The sequence below is a fragment of the Plutella xylostella genome, chromosome 14 (genome assembly GCF_932276165.1).
Source record: "Plutella xylostella chromosome 14, ilPluXylo3.1, whole genome shotgun sequence".
NCBI lineage: Eukaryota > Metazoa > Arthropoda > Insecta > Lepidoptera > Plutellidae > Plutella > Plutella xylostella.
Window position 1 is genome coordinate 7,902,948 of NC_063994.1, and position 20,405 is coordinate 7,923,352.

General features: G+C 37.7%; 1 protein-coding gene across 3 annotated transcripts in view; it reads left to right on the forward strand.

The window, feature by feature from the left end:
• The window catches only part of LOC105388187 (U8-agatoxin-Ao1a), a 55,205-nt gene that overhangs the window by 576 nt on the left and 34,224 nt on the right, over nt 1–20,405 (forward strand). The gene's annotated exons all lie outside the window — the stretch shown is intronic.

Genomic DNA, 20,405 nt, shown 5'->3' on the forward strand with positions numbered 1-20,405 from the left:
TATGTAACGATAATCTACATCTACATCATCTACATCCATTTGGTAAAAGTATTGCCCACTTTTAGACATTACTGTCATATATAATACTCGTATATAGATCAAGCCTACCCCGGCCGGGAATCAAACCCAGCAGCTTCAACTAAAAAGTCAGTACCCAACCACCACACCTACACCAAGATCTAACCAATTTAAAAATCCCCAGCGGATATCGATCGACGGCACAATATTATAACAATATTTTCACCGAGCGCCGCTAAGTCAACAAGTTGAAGACCCACGCTGCGTGGCTTTCCATATTTATTACATTAGGAAACATTACTACGTGACCTCCGAGCCTGAAAACTCCTTAGCGCGTATTTGCGTTCCTAAACAAACATATGATTCAATGTTTTCCCGGGAGGCCTCGACGTAAGGCTGTCCACCAGAGCGGAGCGAGGTAGCGGAGCGATGAGCGAGGTAAAAATCTACATTTAAAAACAGACTTTAGTGTCACCGATTCTCTAAGAAGAAGAATGGATACGGAGCTGAGAAGCGAGTTGGAGCGAGGTATACTATTTAGCTCTAGCTTCGCGAATAAAGAAAAAGCCACAACTCCGCTCCGTTTCTACGCTCCGTTTCCCAGCTCCTATATGTAGCTCCGCTCCATTACTTCGTGGATGCAGTCCATTTATCCACTCCGCCTTTCCTCGTATCCCTGTATAGCTGCCTCGCTCAGCTCTGGTGGTCGCGCAGCCTAACTGGACCAGTAACAGACGGCGCTGGTCCAACTTATGATAAGCAGTATTTCCAGCTTCCCTAAGTTTCGGGTTAATTTGTAACTTTAATTCATAGTTGCCAGGTTGCCACCCCGAGTTTGCTTATGAATATGATAATTTATAAGTAAGCTGTTTGGTCTAACTTTCAAAGTATGAATATTCTTTGGAGATAATTAATTAATTATTTTTATTTCAATTAATTTGGTAAACTTTTCTTGGCTGTATTTCGAATGAAGATCACGTAGAGCTTCAAGCAAGATAAGGCTTTAGAAAGCTACATACTTTCGATATTAGAGTCGAGCTTCACAAATAAAGCTAGGTTTGTTAATATTGGACTGAAATAAAATATTTCACTATGCCGAAATATGTTACACATGCGAGCAATTAAAAAGTTCCAATGACAGCACCAAATTACTACTAACCGGAAAGCAATATCGAAGTACATTAAACTAAGAACATAATGTTCTGCAACAGTTTTTTGTATTAAATTGTAGCTATCTAAAGGTAATTAGATAAAGAAAAACCATTACCATTTGGGGTAGCAGAATTCTGGCCAAACGATCCATTCGATTACAAACTAAATCGGGGGGCATCTTTGGGTCTTCCAATTCTGCAGCGGACCGCACTAAGCACATCATTCAATACACATTTCAATTATACCGATCCAAGAGGATAGTTATACCTATGTATTTACCTCTAGGGTTGATTACTAGAGCAAAAGACGAAATACTCACATATTTTAGATTCTTACAATGTACTTAACCATGTACCTATTGCAATATAGAAATAGTTTTTTTAATAGATAGATAGACGTGTATAAGTAATAAATACATTTTCTACGAGTAGTTTTACTCGTACATAACGCTTTTTTATATAAATCATCAACTGCCATTTCTGAACAATTGTTGTTCTACAAAATTTAAAAGTTCGTGAAAGAAATCTCTTTCTCGCGAAGTCCGTGTCTTTGTAGAAATGGATAACCAAATTTTATGTTAGAAATGAAGATCCTAGTTTTCCGAAGCCATAGAATAATAAAATTACAGAATTACCATCTATCAGTCTGATTGATATTACTAATCACCCTGATATTACACCTAACGAGTAGAGTGGCCCAGACAGTGTCCTCGGCCTAGCACTCGGTCTTTGATCGGCCTTGGTGATTGCTAGCTATTTGATTGGTCGAGGATCGGCCGAGGATACTGTCTCGCCAGTCTACTGGATATAAGTGTAATCAGGGTATAAGTGTTCACTTTTTGCTAGTACTTATAGTGATCTGAGGGTTACTGATTAGGGGGTGTGTCAGTGTGTCTGCGACTGTACGGAGAATCAATCTTTCGGAATGGTTATTTTTTTTTCTCATTATAAGAATCTTTACTACCTAACATATCAAAAAAATCGACCCCGTATCTAACTGAAGTACTCACTTAGATAACGTTTGTATTTTTAACGAGTTATTGCTACTAAGATAATATGTTATTCATGGATAACGGATAATATTATATTCCAATAACATGCAAAACAACACAAAAGTTTTACATCGATGCATCAATACTGTTTTAGTTTCGCAAACTACAAGTTATAATGTGATACAGATACCATGTACAGAATATTTTCATCCACTGGAGACTTGGAGGTTTATGATGGATCAGTGATCATAAATTACATAGATATTTTGAAGAATTGCTTGTAAAGGCACATTCTCGCCCGTAAAAGATATTTAATGTAGAATTGCCAAACTGTAGTTTTCCATTAGACCTGAAAAATATGAGAGGTTTTTGAGAGTCCCTGAAAAATTGAAATAATATTTTTTTTCTAATACCGCTGAATTTTCTTGCTTTCTTTTTTAAAATAAATAAATAGCAAGATACAGCTCATGCATTATGTAGCGTTCACTTCCATTATACAGTGTGACAGTGTTTATTATCGAATAACAATATTTTTGCGCCCCAAGCTTTGTTCCACGGGTCAGTATCGATATTGTACGTTATGATATTGCTTGCATAAGCCGCTGAAACAAGCGCTGCTAGCGGGCTATTCTCATTATTATCGCAGGGTTATTCCGAGCAAACAACGCTTTACTAGTGGTGAACTTCCACGAATGGCTGTTTTCATAATGCACGGTTACTGTACTGACAAAGTGATACTGTACAGTGCTCCAAAATTGATAATGCGCATAGAAATCTTTGACAGATCGGTTGTTTTCGATTATGTGACACATGATATTGACTCCTATTTCTTTCGAACAAGGTGCAAAATGCAAGTGTTTTTTTAAGGCTCTTACGATTTGATGATTCGGGTGTGAAGATCTGCATGTGCATTATTAATTTTGGACAAGTGTACAGATAAGTATATATGGGGAACCGCCACCAACACTAGCATCGCTCTCTTGTCAAATCTGACAGATGTTTGGCTAGCGCACGACGCTGCTTATGGATTGCTTATGTGTCGGTGGTGGTACGGTAGCTGTTTACAGTCTGCAATCATTACTTAGACGGATGATCGGTGTAGTAAACGTGTTCTCTGCTGGAGACCACGAAAGGAAAGCTTAGCGTGGGTCGTCCCATGTAGCCCGTGGCTGGATGAGGAAGGCCCAGGCCAGAGTGGTATATGGTGTTCCTTGGGAGAGGCCGATGTCCAGCAATGGACAATCACGGGCTGATGATGACTATTTGGACAAAGTGCTTTCACTGCCTATACAGGGTGTTCGGCACATGGACCGATTGTTTTCTGTGATAAATGGAATGTATTTTATGTGGAAATAGGTTATGGAAAGTATTTTATTCTATTTTATTATTTGACCCGTATGCCCAAAAGCTAAAATTAGAATTAACATGTCCGTTTGAACGATAACTTCATTTTTAAGCGTCTGTGCGCATGGCGGCAGTGGCGAATAAAAAACAAATAAACTACAGCTTCCGACTCCAACAATGTAGTATTAATGGATGAGGCCTGAAAAAAATGGCTTTGCCACTGCGCTCCATTCTTTTTTATCGCTCTGTTATTTCGGCCTCAGAACACGGATCGGGGCGGGAACGGACCTACATTTTCGGTATAAGTTTTAAATTGAATTCCTACACCTACAGATTCAAATATTTTCAGTAAGGCAATTGTCTAGTTTTAATTTTTTTCTAAACCCGGAAAACGATTGCAAAGACGAATTAATACGCATAAGAGAAGTACTTATGTTCCTTGATTTCATGTTACTTATGAGAATTCTTATATCTTGTACAATGAAAACAAACAATGATTCCGTATTTTAAACATTTATTTATGATTCGAAATTAGGAATTATTGCCCTCCCTATCTATCTTGAGCATATCGAGCGAGAGGTAAAAAGGGAGTACAAACAGAACGTAAATTACTTTTGCGGCCGGTAATAAGAGTATTGAAATAGCTGAACAATCGTCGGAACTCGTATTTTGTATTGCCTCATATAATAAGAAAAAAAAGATTGAAGAATGTTTTTTTCCATTGTATGAACGTAACATTTATATGTAGGTACCATTCTATGGTATCGATATGGAAAACGTATACCTACTCGCGCTCGCGAGCAATGAGATAGTTCCAGAGACAATAGCACCAAATTACGCCTAAACGAAAAAGACTAGCTTAGTACGGTCAGGTGCAGAGAAACCTGACCCCCCTCTCATAGTAACAATGTTTCTGAGAGGGGTCAGGTCTTTCTGCCCTTTACTGTACAATACAAAACAATATAACTTTATTGGTCACCACAAATATTAATCTATGTATTAATATTTGTGGTGACCAATAAAGGTATATTGTATTGTATAGACAATACTTATAAACTAGAAACAATGAACAATAGGCGGCCTTATCGCTAAGAGCGATCTCTTACAGGCAACCTTAAACATAAAGAAATAAAGAAAATTTGAGGGCGGTCTACCTACTACCTAACTACTTATATTATAACTAAATAAACCATAAATTTAAATACTATAAGTAGCTACATAAATACTAACATAAGTTACATAATGACGCCGTCTGCAATATTGAAGTACATTTAATAGCGCATCAGAATTTACCATTTAGAAATCAGTGCGTAAGTATGTATGCATCACGTATTTACAAATGCACCCACCTACGTAGGCAATATTGAAACAAAACTTGGCAGTTATTCAACGGGCCATTCTCCACATAGATGGCTGATTGGAGAGAGGACTTGGCTCTCTCTACACATAACTTTCCTTTATTGTACCGACCCTCATCATTATATGGATACTTATTTTGAATTATTATCGTAGGTGCTGTATATTGATAACTCATTCATGTCGTTTACACACATATTATGTGATAATTGTATAAAGAATGGACACGCTTAAGGCATTTTGTAACAGTCAGCTTATAGTATTGTTTTTTCGATTCTCTGTATAATATATATTTAATTTATGGCTTGTCTGTACATGGCTTTAATATTTCAGTAAGTCGTCAATACCAATAATAGAAGAACGCGGACTCTGGTGTACCCTCAATCAATGATACCAATGGATCGGTAGAAATTCGCCTTTAGTGATAGTGGTGAATAATATCGTAGCACTTCCTGTCTAAGTATAACCTCAATTCGAGTTTACTTCCGGATAATATAGTAGGAACCGACATTATGGAAATATTCCTCAAGTTCCGTTTCGCTTCCGCAGACTTTGATGGAGCTGTTATAAATACTTCGGCTTTCTTGGCGTTAGTTTCAGTTTGATTATGTTATCAGATGTCACTTAGGATATGTAATACTTTCGAAGAATATTTGGGAGGTTTTCGGTTAATATATCTACAGTCTATGCTGTTTTATTTTCATTCAGGACTTTTACGAATGCGCTTTAAATAGCTAGTTTAAGGGTCGATTATTCAATGGGCAGATAAACCTTATCTGAGGAATAATTCTGATGCTGTCACATCTGAATATTTGTATTAAACAGTGACAGCAACAATTTTATTCTTCATATAACGTTTATCTGACCATTGAAAAATCAGCCCTACATAATATGATATACTACTTTGTACACAAGACACTTTGTAATCATTGTGCATCTCTATTCAATTTTAAATTTATTTACATTTGACTTACAATCCTACCAAAGTAAGAGTAACAATAGCAGAACTATTATATATTTCCATCCCCAAATAAGGACACCCAAAAATTTCTGTAGAGTTTTGTAACGTATCATTATACTGGTTCAGCCCAGTAGTCTGGAAGTTAGGCAGCTATCATTTGACACAGCTGACCTGGCACGTAGATATTGGGTTCGCTGAAAAACTTTTCATATTTTGATTTGTTTACCTTTTAAAGAAAGAGTACGAAGGACCAGTATATGTCCCATACAGGTAGGAACTTCTCAAGCCAATTTTTTCATTCACTAACTTGACTTCCTGATACTCATTTATGCCAATCCATTTTACCTTTTTTAATTTTCTTCAATAAAAATATTTAAAAATTCCAGGATTAAAAAAAAGCTTTTAATATAATATTATGTTACACGATCACCCAATTTAAGATCCTTTGAAACAAAAACCAACTAACAAGCAAAACCAACAAAAACCTAATTACAGTCAAAACTAAAAGCAGAATTGACATCTATCACAATTTTCTGCGTTTGTGGCGGCACTGTACTTACAGCATGTGTCAGCCCTGCGACCCACTTTCCAAGTTGTGTCATGTCAAAATGTTCTCTGTGCGGCTATTCCTGGAAGACTGTTGCTGGTGCTATTCATTAAGGCTGGGATATGTTCAGTGTAATATAATAGTGCTAACTACAGCCAGTAAGCTGCCATTGGACGCCAACGACATGAGTTTAAATTTTTTAAGAGGATTTAACTGAAGAGGAACTGATTTTCTAATATCATTAGTAGGTTTAGATGTAGTAGTGTGGTGTACACACGACACGACGTAGAAATTTCCTTCTGTCTCTCTTGCTCACATTGGGCGGCCTGGAGACCAAGTGAGATGGAAAACTTTTCCCTCGTCTTGTCTTGCGCATCGTGGACTCCATGCTAGGTATACCGACAGCCTTATTCGGGTCACTCTGACTCGCAATAGCTATCCTACTGTCAACGTTTAAGCGTTTGTTATGTCGCCTTTGTCTCCCCAACAGCGGGTATATTCGCGAGCGTTGTGTAAGTTTTTTTCCTCTTTTCCACACCCAGAACTGTAAGCAACTTAAGTACCCATTTATTTTGAAGTAGCCGTTTGTTTTTACGATGCGAGTAAAACTTGCACATTGAAATGGTGCTCACACGATGATAAATAATAAAATATTTTGTAGAGGTTATCTGTCATTTTAGTCGCGTACACGGCCTCTAATGCAGGTATAACCCGCCTTCTTAAAAAACACATCAAATATTGTTTTTACTGTGTTGGTTAATCAAGATATAAATATATACCTAGGTACTATAAAATAATCAACATAAATCTAGACTATAATAAAGAGAATATATAACGATAATAACTCGTTACTGACGCTGGTTTCATCCACAAACAAATAAGTTATTAATTACTGAGCTTTCACAAAATTGAGCACTAAGCATAAATTAACTCAGTAAATTTCATTTCGAATGATTTAATCTTAATTTAACAGCTGTAACACAAACAACTGAACCATTGTAGATCTCACAATCATTTAGCGGTAAATTAGAGCCTACAAAATATTCGCGACTTCCAAAACAAATACGAAACACTAAATCTAATTAGTCTCGCAATTTCCACAGAAAATCCCCTGATTGAAACAACTTTTAGGGTAAAAAAGCAGCAGCTCCGACGAACACGGCGGCCGCGAAGGCACCCGGTGACAAGGCTGCGTCTAAGCCCAACAAGCCGGTTCCCTCGGCCGCGGCACCCGTGACGCGTAGTAAGGCCACTGTGTCTAAGCGCTAATGTGTGTTTTATGTGCTTGTGTTCCCCATGAAAAAGTTTTTCAGCGATTCGTTTTCGTATTTTAGATTGGAGGTATTTTAGTATTTTTTCAAGTGATTCCACCGTCCTAATTTTGTGATTTTGTGTTTGTTTTTCAAGTGTCAAATTATGGTGATGTCAAACTGTCAATGTCATTGTCACGACCGCATTTATTCTGTTAACTTTCAGCTCAGATCAACTACAAATAGATTCGCAATCGCCGTGTGCACTATTCTCTTTCTCACTCAAACCATAGATGTTGCCGACAAAAAAATAAAACCTAAATATGGGGAAATTTAACTTATCATAATAACAAAAACAAAACTTGAGTATATCGTCGGTTGATAGGAAAAAGACACTAAAGGCTAATTTTTCAATAGCCAGACAAAAGTTTTGCTGGGAAATAATTTTGATGCTGTTGCGTCTCAATGTTTCTCAATGTTTGTATTACCCAGATAACATTTATCTGAATATTGAAAAATCAGCCTTAGTGAGTTTTTCCTGTCAACTGACGATATAAGAAAAAAAACTTTACTCATACTTATTTGATTTCAATATAATTATTTAATATACACAAACTGAGTGGATTGTATAATTCATTGTCTTCGTCCAATCGAAACCATCCTCTTCAAAATGTGCCGAACAGAATTTTTGTATGTGTCCTTGGTTCCCAATTTGTGCGACCGGTAATATCTATCCATTTTCTTGATATTTTTTTTTCTGTCGGAAACCTATGAAAGAGATAAATGGATGAGCATGAGCATTATAATCGTGGGCCAAATATGTGATGGGGTTTTTTTTAAAGGAAACACGTATTTCGTATCAATACTCCAGCTATCTTTTGTCACTACTGTCTTTCAACACAAATAATAGAACTCGAGCTTTTAAACCGTTTGCCCTTAGATCCTATATTAACAACACCTCGTTTTACAACCCTATTGTGCGAATGTGCAGACTCTACAACAGCATTGCGTCAATAGACTCTAATATAGATATTTATGTTGCGAACTATGTTAAATTTAAGGGATCCTTGGCAGATGCGCTCAGTCGCATAGACTAAATAGATACAAATACCTTTATTTTTATTATTATTTTCTTCTTTTTTTTTTCTCCATTTCTGGTTTCGTTCAACCATTTTTGTTATTTAGTGTTAGTCTTTTAGTTGCTTAGTTATACTATAGGTTAAGCATAAGCACGATTTGTTTAAATTAATTATGCTGTAAACACATATTTTGGATTTCAATTCAGATCTAAATTTATAGTACGTAATCATATTATTGTGATGTATTAATTGTAATCCGTTTTGTGTTTTAATAAATAAAATAAAAATAAAATAAAATACAATAAACTTTATATTATACAGAAGAAATCACACATGGAAGAAAAAAAAAGAAACGAACGTTTCCTCACAATGAGAGGCACCTCATTTGAAAGAGGAGAATGACTTCTACAAAATACAATCTTCACAAAAACCGAATTCGTGCGCCCCATTTGTAAACCCAACCCGAGTCCGTTACAATTTCTAGTATTTTCTTTGCATACTATAATATTTGTGGGTAAAATAAATTTTCAATAACTTGCAACACCATGTGATTTGTTATGATATGGTACCTCGTAATTTTTACTTAAAACTGATACTAAAAGACCTTACAGTATTAAAATTAGTATCGTTTTATATTAAAATCGAGCCAATAGATAGTACTATGATGAATGTAAGCTTGTTAAACTTGATAGTATCTACTTACATGTGAAAATATATCTCATCCATCATTCCATCGTGTTTTCGTTGAATATGCTCTATACAACCGAACAAAATCCACCCACCCATGTCACACACTCGTTAAGTGATGATAATAGTCTAATAAACTTAATAAACACCCACAAATCACTAGCAAATCAAAAATAAATAGCATTTAGAAAATTTTGTTGTAACTGTCAGCCTTTGTTTGGCACAGATTTTTCATTTGTTTCATTGTTTGGCACAGAGAACTGACGTAAACAGGCGCCACAGCAAAAAGGACAAAAAACATTTGCAGCTTAACGTTTCTTTCTTACGCTTAATGTAGCTAAGCGTCTCTTTTTCGCAATGTCAGAACTGTCACGATTATACCCCTGTGACTTTCAGTAATGATTAATTCGTTATTTATTATTATAGTAACGATAACGTATAATATGAACAACAGTTACTATTTTTATTTTTCTTATTTATCTCAGAATAAGTATTTCAGACACTTTAATTTATTTTCTTTATACAAAATTTAATATAGGGTTTTGGCAAAATTTGTGCAGGTTAAATAGGTATTTATATTAAATACTTTTAAAATAGTACATTTAGTAACACTTTATTTATTATAGTATATTGTATATTTAGGTATTTATTTTATATATTTTATTAGTATGAGTATTTATGATTCTGCCAATAGTGATGATAACGATGATTCTTTTCTCTCTTGTTCCTCAATTGCCACAGCCAGCAGTTGTGACTTGTCCTACGTTTCTCTCTTTTCGAATCTCAACAATGTGTTTTCGAACTGTCCGAAATCTTTGAATGTCGTTCACATAAATGCCCAGAGTATTCCGGCACACTACTCCGATATGCTTACATCTTTCGATAATAATAATATTCATGTCATCCTTGTTTCTGAATCCTGGCTGAAGCCTTCTCTTGACTCATCTTTTTACCCTCTTCCAGGTTTTCAGCTGATTCGGAATGACCGAACTAACAAGGGCGGAGGTGGAGTGGCTATATATCTACGTAGCCATATTCCCTTTTCGATCGTCAGCAAATCTCCGAGTGAATATTCTGGGAAAGCCGAACACCTTCTGATAGAAGTGCGTCTAGGCTACGCCAGGATTCTCCTCGGAGTTTGCTATAGCCCTTCACTGACGGTGAATTACTTTTCCTCCTTCGAGAAACTTCTTGATGATTTCTCTCCTTTGTTCGACAATACCATCGTCATGGGTGACTTCAACACTTGCCTTCTCAAAAACAACTCTCGGTCTAATGCCTTGCAGTCTATTGTCACTTCAAAAAATCTTCACATTTTACCTCTTCAAGCTACTCACCATTCACCCAACTCAGAACCTTCTCTCCTAGATTTGATAATTGTTTCTTCTCCCGATCTTGTTATGAAACACGGCCAGTTCACAGCTGATTGTTTTTCATACCACGATCTTCTTTACCTTTCGTATAAGGTCCGCCCTCCCAAACCTAAAAAGCGTACTATTCTCCAACGTAATTTTAAAAAAGTGGACATGCAGCGTCTTTGTGAGGATGCAAAAGCCATTGATTGGGCACAGCTGAACGACATAGACGATATTGACGAGAGGGTAACTATGTTTAACTCTCTGCTCACAAACCTGTTCAATAAACATGCACCCCTTCGTCCTGTCCGTGTCAAACAGCTCCCTGCCCCGTGGCTAACGGACAAGATCAAAGGCTTCATGACGAAACGTGATCACGCCAAGTACCGCTACAAGAAACAGCCAACCGAGGAGAATTTGAAAGCGTACAAAGAGTTGAGAAATCGCTGCAATAGAGTGTGTAGGGACGCAAAACGCCGATACATCCATACATCTATAGAAAACTGTGATACCTCACAGTTGTGGATTTTTTTGAAAACACTGGGCATAGGGAAATCTAAGGCAAACCCTAACTTTGACATTGACCTCTCTGCTCTTAACAAGCATTTCTCTACACCTCCATTAATTCTAAATGATCAAATTAGAACAGAAGCTCTTAATCATCTTTCTTCATTGCCTATCCCTGACTGCCCTTCTTTCAATTTCAAACTTGTTACTGGCCGTGACGTTAAGAGATGTATCTCTGACATTACTAGCAAAGCTGTAGGCATTGATGACATCAGTGCCCATATGATAGTTATGATTCTGGACGTCATTTTACCGCATATCACCAATTTGATTAACTATTCACTCCTGTGCAGTTCTTTTCCCAGCCTTTGGAAGAAGGCCTTCATTCTTCCTTTACCAAAAGTCCCTAATCCTACATCCTTATCCCAGTTCCGACCCATTTCTATCTTACCCTTTCTATCCAAAGTTCTCGAACGCCTAGTCTTCGAACAGTTGTCCTCTTACCTCTCCAACAACCAACTCCTGAACCCATTTCAATCCGGCTTTCGTCCAGGCCATAGTACAGTCACAGCCTTAATAAAAGTCACCGATGACATCAGGCACAACATCGACCATCAACAAGTTACAGTCCTTGCGTTGCTGGACTTCAGCAATGCATTCAACTCGGTTGACTTCGAGTTACTCCTTGGTGTCATTCAATCTCTTAACGTATCTCCGGCAGTTGTAAGTTGGTTCGAGTCTTATCTCAAAGGGCGTCAGCAGTGTGTACGTACTGATGCCGAGATTTCTTCTTGGTGTCCAGTTCTTGCTGGCGTCCCTCAAGGCGGCGTCCTCTCTCCTTTACTTTTCTCCCTTTTTATCAACATCCTGGCTAACAAACTTACTTCTAACTACCACCTATATGCAGACGATCTTCAGCTCTATGCCGGTGCACCACCAGAGAGTTTGAGCACGGCCGTTAGTGTTATTAATGAAAACTTGGAAACTATTTCTAAGTGGGTCAAGTCTTTCGGTCTACTGCTCAATCCATCAAAGTCACAAGCAATCATCCTCGGAAGCTCACGGATGCTTCGTAAAATTGACGTTTCAGCTGCCATGAGAGTCATGTACGATCAGACTGTCATACCATACGTAGCTTCGGTAAAAAATCTTGGCGTGATCATGGATTGCACACTTTCTTGGATTCCCCAAGTAGATGCTGTCAGCAAGAAAATGTTTGCGTCCTTCCATTCCCTTAAGCGCTTGCAGTACTTCCTACCACTGAACACTAAAGTTACGTTGGCACAGTCCTTACTGTTTCCTATTCTTGATTACGCCGATGTAAGCTATCTTGACCTCACTGAAGAGCTACTCAACAAACTCGAACGTCTCCAGAACCTGTGCATCCGATTCATTTTCGGATTGCGCAAATATGATCACATTTCTGAGTATCGAGCTCAATTACAGTGGCTTCCCATTCGCCTTCGCCGGAATACTCATATTCTCAACATATTGTACAGTGTTTTAAATAACCCCTCATCTCCCCAATACCTGAAGTGCAAGTTTTCGTTTTTGTGTTCACATTCTCAGGGTAGAGCCTTGAGGTCGGTAGAAAACAAATTGTTGAGCATTCCTGATCATAATGCTGCCTCCTATAGCGATTCATTTGCAATGAAGGCAGCATGTTTGTGGAACTCCTTGCCAGAGGAAGTACGACAGTCACCATCAATGGCAACTTTTAAAAAAAATGTTAAACATCACTATTTTGAATCATTAGGTTGGCAGGTAAAATAGATATATAGGTATATATATTTATATTTATGTAGTATTATTTATATAAGTATGATGTAATTTTTATAAGTTATATATTTTTATATAAGTTATATGTTATAATATTATGTTTATTTTATGTTGTAATCATGCACTGTTAATTTAAGGTTAGATTTAAACCATAGGCTAATTTCTGTTTGATAATTATTAATTAGTTAAATTATTATTAATTAATTATTAATTAGTTAATTAGGAAAACAAACACAATTAACTGAATAATTAATTTAATTTATATAAATAACTAAGTAACTTTATTTAAAATATTTTAATATTTTATGAAAGTTTAAACAGTAATACCTGCTAGCAACTATTATCTCTGCTGTAACATCTACAAGACCTGCACAAAATGGAGAACTTATTTGAGTCCATAACTGAGCTGAAGGAGCACTTCACAGTGAAAATGGCAGACTTCCAGAGCCAAATAACTAAGGCCCCCGCCTCCACGACCACAGATGGACTTGCCTCCGAGTTCACTGTCTTCAGATCCTTCATAATGATGGCACTGGGGACCCTTCAGAGGCAGGTTGAGATGGTGGTCCAACACATGGACCGGATGGAGACCTACAGCCGGCGGAAGATGCTGCTCCTTCATGGCGTACCGGATAGCAAGAGCGAGGACACGGCTACAGCTACAGTGAAGGCCATCACAGAGCACCTGCAGGAGCCTGAGTCATTCTGTGCGGGTGACATCGCACGCTGTCACAGGATGGGGCGCCTTGGGGACAAGCCTCGCCCAATTCTCATCAAATTTAAAGATCTGGCAGTGAGGAACAGGATCTGGTTTGGCAAGTCTAAGTTCAAGGGCAGCGGGAGGACACTGGCTGAGTTCCTGACGAAGCCACGCCACGACACATTCATGGCAGCGAGGCAGCGGCTCGGCGTTTCACAGTGCTGGACCAGGGGCGGCTGCATCGTCGTGCTGGGCCGCGACGGGAAGCAGCACACCATCGTGTCGATGGCGGAGCTCGATGCGATCTGCCCGGCCGCGGCGGATACGCCGGCCCCTGCTCCTGCGCCTAAAGCGAAGGCCGCGGTCACTGATGCGGCTTCATCGTCCAAGGCGAGGGTTAAAAGGGTAACCAGGAAGTAATCGCCATATTCCTGATCTTGCGCATGTAATCCGGCCCTTGGTACCTAATAATTCGCACTGTTTGGTAGTTGGTACCCTCTGTTTCTAGTTTAGTTTTCATTCATTATTTTGCAAGCAAATGTTCTCTTGTGACAATTGTGACATGTGTCGTGTTTACTTGTCTTGTCAATGGAGTGTCAATGCCAATTGCCAATGTGACAGTACTGACAGTGACAGCTGACTTTTTCGTGCGTTCATCAGCGTTCATTCAGTCATGACCCAGTCTTATTACTTTTTATTTTGTTATTCGCTGTCATTGTAATTTCTGAACGTAACCGATCTTTGTTTTTAATAGTGCGTTTTGTTATTGCAATATTGTTTGATGTTAATATTATTCTTCTTTACATTGAAAGTTGCTAGTAGTAACTGTAACTACATAATTTTAATTTAATTGTAACTATAAGGTACTCTTATTATATTTATATATATATATTGATTATTGCGATATTTATATTTATTTAATAATATTTATTATACTTCTTATTATAACTAATTATATTATTTGGTATATTTATGTTTGATAGATGCAAGATCCTGGTGCATGCAGTGATGATGAATTTGGTTCCATCGTAACTTCCGATGAATTGAACAGTACAGGTAGTAGTTTTTACAGTATACCGGATATTCCGGATGTTCTTAATTCTGTTTTTTCTGACGTTAAGACAAATTTTAATGTTGTCCATATAAATGCCCAAAGTATTCCGGCACATTTTACTGATATGTTGGCATCATTTGAAAATAAAAATTTACACGCAATATTAGTATCGGAGTCTTGGCTCAAGCCATGTCTCCCGTCTACTTCGTACGCATTGCCTGGTTATAGTCTGATTCGCAATGACCGCACTGGTGGTGGTGGCGGTGGCGTAGCTATTTATCTCCGATCGCACATTCCCTACTCAGTACTTAGTATGTCTTCTCAACCTCCACCAGGCGATGCTGGCGAACATCTTCTGATTGAAGTTACTCTATTGCACACTAAGATTTTACTTGGTGTGTACTACAGTCCCTCGTTGCGTGTGAATTTCTTTAGTTCTTTTGAAAACCTTCTTGTCAACTTCATTCCTAATTACAGTCACGTTATTGTTATGGGTGATTTTAACACCTGTCTCCTTAAAAATGACAGCAGGTCGTCTTCCTTAAAGTCATTAGTTAAGTCCTGTAATATGGAAATCCTTCCCCTTAATGCAACACATCATTTCCCTGACTGCGTACCGTCCCTTCTGGACCTAATTCTTGTTTCTTCGGGCCAACATGTTGCTAAACACGGGCAGTGTGCGGCGACAGGTTTCTCCTATCACGATCTCGTATATTTATCATATAAAATTCGCCCCCCTAAGGCTAAGCCAAGAACGCTTCTGCTGCGCAGTTTTGGTGGAATGAACGTAGAGGATTTGCGGCGCGATGCAGTAAATACGGATTGGGCTCCTGTTCTCAGTGCATCTGGTGTTGATGAACAGGTCACCTTATTCAATTCCTTGCTCACCAAACTGTATGACGTGCATGCGCCTTTGCGACTGATTAAAGTGAAACATCTTCCGGCGCCTTGGCTCACTGAGGAGATAAAAACTTTGATCCGTGTCAAGAATGCTGCCAAATCCAAATATAAACGCCGTTCAACTGAACTGAATAAGGAGAAATACATTGCTTTACGAAATCGCTGCAACAAGGCTTGTAGGGATGCTCAACGCCGCCATATCTATCAATCAGTTGAAAATGGAGATCCAGCTAAAGTTTGGAAGTTCCTACGGTCATTGGGAGTGGGCAAGTCACGTACTGATTCCATACCTAAAGATTTAGACATTGATTCTTTGAACTCTCACTTCTCTTCATCAGCAGCCATTGACAGTGCTGTAAAAACTAGTACACTTAGTCGCCTCACGGCTCTGCCTACTCCTGACTTTCCTTCGTTTTTTCTAAGTCAATTTACCGATTGTGATGTTAAAAAGGTCATTATGTCTATCGCTTCCAATGCAATTGGCACTGACAGTATAAGTCGAAACATGATAGTACCTATTTTAGATATCATCCTTCCCATCATCACCCACATCCTAAATTCCTCCATATCTACTGGTATATTCCCATCGTCCTGGAAAGAGGCTGAAGTGGTTCCTCTCCCGAAAAAATCCAATCCCTCCTCATTTTCTGAATACCGTCCCATATCCATTCTACCGTTCCTATCCAAAGTCCTTGAACGCCTTGTCCATTACCAACTTTCCAATTTCCTTACCCATAATAACCTGATGAACCCTTTCCAGTCTGGCTTCCGTCCTGGCCATAGCACTGTCACAGCGCTTATAAAAATCACTGATGACATCCGCCAGAGTATGGATAAAGGTCAAATCACTATCCTTTCATTGTTAGACTTCAGTAATGCCTTTAATACTGTTGACTTCGACATCCTGCTTGGAATACTTCGATCTCTTAACATATCTCCAACGGTAATCGACTGGTTTCGCAGCTATCTGCATGGGCGCCGGCAGCGTATACGCATTGAGGAGTCACATTCTCAGTGGTGTGATATCTCGGCCGGTGTTCCACAAGGCGGCGTGTTATCTCCACTACTCTTCGCAATTTTTATCAACTCCATTTCTGAAAATATTTCAGCTTCTTACCACCTTTACGCAGACGATCTCCAAATTTATAAGCATGCTTCTCCTTCAGAGCTTCCAGAGGCTGTTGCATCCATTAATATAGACCTAAATGCAATTTCAAACTGGAGTAAAAATCATGGGCTCAAAGTGAACCCCAACAAAACCCAAGTGATTCTTATAGGCAGTTCACGATTGATCTCCAACAACAACTTGCAGAATATTCCACCTATATTATTCGATGGAGTTCAAATTCCGTTCAGTGATACTGTTAAAAACCTTGGAATTTTATTGGACAAGTTTTTTACATGGGGCCCTCAGATGGAGGCCGTTAGCCGGAAGATTTTTGCGTCAGCAGGTTCACTTAAAAGGTTGCGTAATTTTCTACCTACTTCCACCAAGATCGCGTTAGCACAATCACTTCTCCTCCCTGTTCTTGACTACGCCGATGCCAGCTATCCTGATCTCACCGAGGAGCAACTAAACAAACTTGAGCGTCTTCAAAACTTTTGTATACGGTTCATATTTGGCGTAAGAAAATATGACCACATCTCCGAATACCGTACTAAACTCAAGTGGCTCCCAATTCGCTTTCGCCGGAATACCCACATTCTTTCACTTCTTTACTCTGTACTGTTCAATCCATGTACCCCAGCATATCTGAAGGAGCGTTTTGGGATGCGTTGCTCTACCCACAGCTGTACCCTTCGTTCATCGCAGAATCTCAGGCTGAACATCCCTGAACATAAAACTAAATTCTACAGCGAATCTTTTACTGTCCAGGCCACATTGTTGTGGAATGATTTACCCACACATATCAGACTTGCGCCTTCGCTAGCATCATTTAAATCCCTGCTGAATAAGCACTACAATAAATTATTATCTTTGCCAGAATAATATTTATTTATAATATATTATATATTTAAAAGTATGTATATATTTAAGTATATAAGTATGTTGTATGTAGTTTATATTACCTATTACTAGGTATAGATTAGGTATCATTTTATATAATTGTTAATTTTTCCTTTTATAAGTTACATATGTTTGTAATTTTTTGCACTTTCCCCTTTTCTTTTGTATAATTTCTCTCCTCCGAGGTAGTCTGGAAGAAATTACTCTTAGTAATAAGGCCGCCATTTGTACCGTCTATGTTGTGCATATTCTATTGTAATTTCTGTGTTTGTGTGCAATAAAGAATTATCTATCTATCTATCTATCTAATTGTACCTACTCAAATTAGTTAAAGGATCTAATGTCATTTATCTTTCACCCAGTCGTAGGTTGGCTGGAAGAAATTGCTTTTTGGCAATAAGCCCGCCTTTGTATACGTCTTGTGTTTTGATTTGTAACTGTTCTCTTTTATGTTTGCTTGTGTATGTGTACAATAAAGTGTATATAAATAAAATAAAAAAGAGTTGAGTGTTGAGTTTTAGAGAACGACCTACGTTTTTCTGTTTACAAAGCTAACAAATTGGGCCATATTAAATTTAAAATACGGTTTTTCTTCTTATAGAGATAGTGTCGGTAACAGCTACCTAATAGAGAAATAATTTTAGTATACCTTATCGTTTATAAGTTAGCTTAGGGTAAGGGTATGTTAACGACGTGAAATTATTAGTCACTCACACACTGGATATTCTTACTTTAGTTTTAGGTTATAGCATAGCCGCTTATCACCTAGGGCCGCTAGTCCAATAAATGTACTCATATAGAAATATGCCAATAGAATGTCTTTTGGATGTAAACGCCGGACAGATAGTTGATACTACAGTTGTAAAAGTCGACCAGAGGATAAAAAATCTATTGGAGGATAACCAAATTATATATACTATACGAATTTAATAACTTACCAAAGTACATAATAATTTTCTTCTTAAATAATACTTATTTTTACATACATATTTCAAAGAGTGCCTATCCAGATGAATGAGGCCGTGAGTTGATACTTTGAGACACTGGAAAAAATATTGGCATTTTTCCAGTCATATTTCCTTGCTTCGAGTAGGTAAAGGCTACTGGAAATTTACCGCAAAACGGATGAAATATTGGAAAATAATTCATAAAAGTCTACCCTGGTAGCTTTTTTTTCTTACCTTAGTATTTTGTTTCCAACGCAAAAAACATATTATAATTCAATGGCTCTTTTAAAGTTCATGTCTGTGTAGTTTCCAGAAAACTTGTAAGGATAATGAATAAGTACTTAAATAATTTTCCAAAAAATAATAATCAAATCAAATCAAATTATTTATTTATTTCAGACTCAAAGTCCATAATGAGTACCTAGGAAATTGTTGTTTTTGTTATACTACCTACTCTTTCAGTTTTTCTTTATTTAAACTCCACGATAAACTGCCTCGCAACCCCTTTAATCTGTAAGGTAATTTAAATGACAAAAGCCTATTAGTAAAACCTTTTCTCTTTTGCCCGGGAGCTCAAAGCTTAAAAGCATTTAAAAGTTGCTTATGGATGGGAGACAAAGTTTTTTATGAAAATAAAAGTATTTGTTGTGTGCTTCTGTGTACAAAAATTGAATATAAAAAGGTAAACACTTATGATACACTTAACGACGAAAATCTACTAGTTAACGTATTTCTCTCCTCTTATACCACCTACAAAAACCCAGCATGCATTTGAGTCCTAAATAGAAAATGGCAGGCTGGTAACACTGAAATTTAATCTCTTATTAACGAACAACTAGAAATTAACCTACAGTTTTCATCGACGGTTGAAACAGCTGACTAAAAGACAAGCAAGACCTCTGTTCCGACACTAGACTTCGCGGCAGACTAGTTTATAATACGTTAACCTAAAAGTTCATTTTCCGCGCGCTTAAGCTTACTTTCCAATAAAGTTTTCGATAGCTGAATTTCATTTTCAGTGCTGAAGAGGCGGCAATTCGGACTTAGCTATTATTTGATAAAATACGGCAAAGGGTTTTGTGTTCGCTGATATTTAGGAATACTTCGTCCAGAATATCAACTTATTCAGATCACGAACATGCAAACTGTAAGAAAACGTGCTATTATTTATTTATTGTGGAATTGAAACATATTTGTGATTACTTGAATATATAAAAAAATGCTTTTTTAATTATTTACTCGTTCATTCCCTTAGGAAGGTAGACATTTCCTGTAAGCATGGTTTAATTTGTGTAATTGCGATTTATAATTCAGTACCTAGGTACGGTGGCCTGCGCCTAAAAGTATACAGGCAGAGTTTTTAAAATAGCGATCTCAAGCTCACATGCTGCTCAAGCACATCCACATAAACACCACTGCTACACACATCACACACAACACGTCCCCAGATTTATAACAGATGTAGCTGGTCCCTTCATCATCAGGGATCGCTATTTTAAAAACTCCGCCTGTATACTTTTAGGCGCAGGCCACCGTACATATTCTAAATAGTTCAGAAAGCTGATTCTCGTCCTATAAACACAGAAGAAACAAACAGTTTAAAATCATTAATCGGATTAATTCCCACGAAGGTATTAAAAACGTTTTTAAAAAAGCGTTGTTCACCCCATTTTATGGCGTATAAAGCCACGGTAGGTATAAGCTTTAGCACGGCTATGATGCTATCCCACTGTACATACTCTCTCTCTGTAGATACAGGTAACTGAAGTT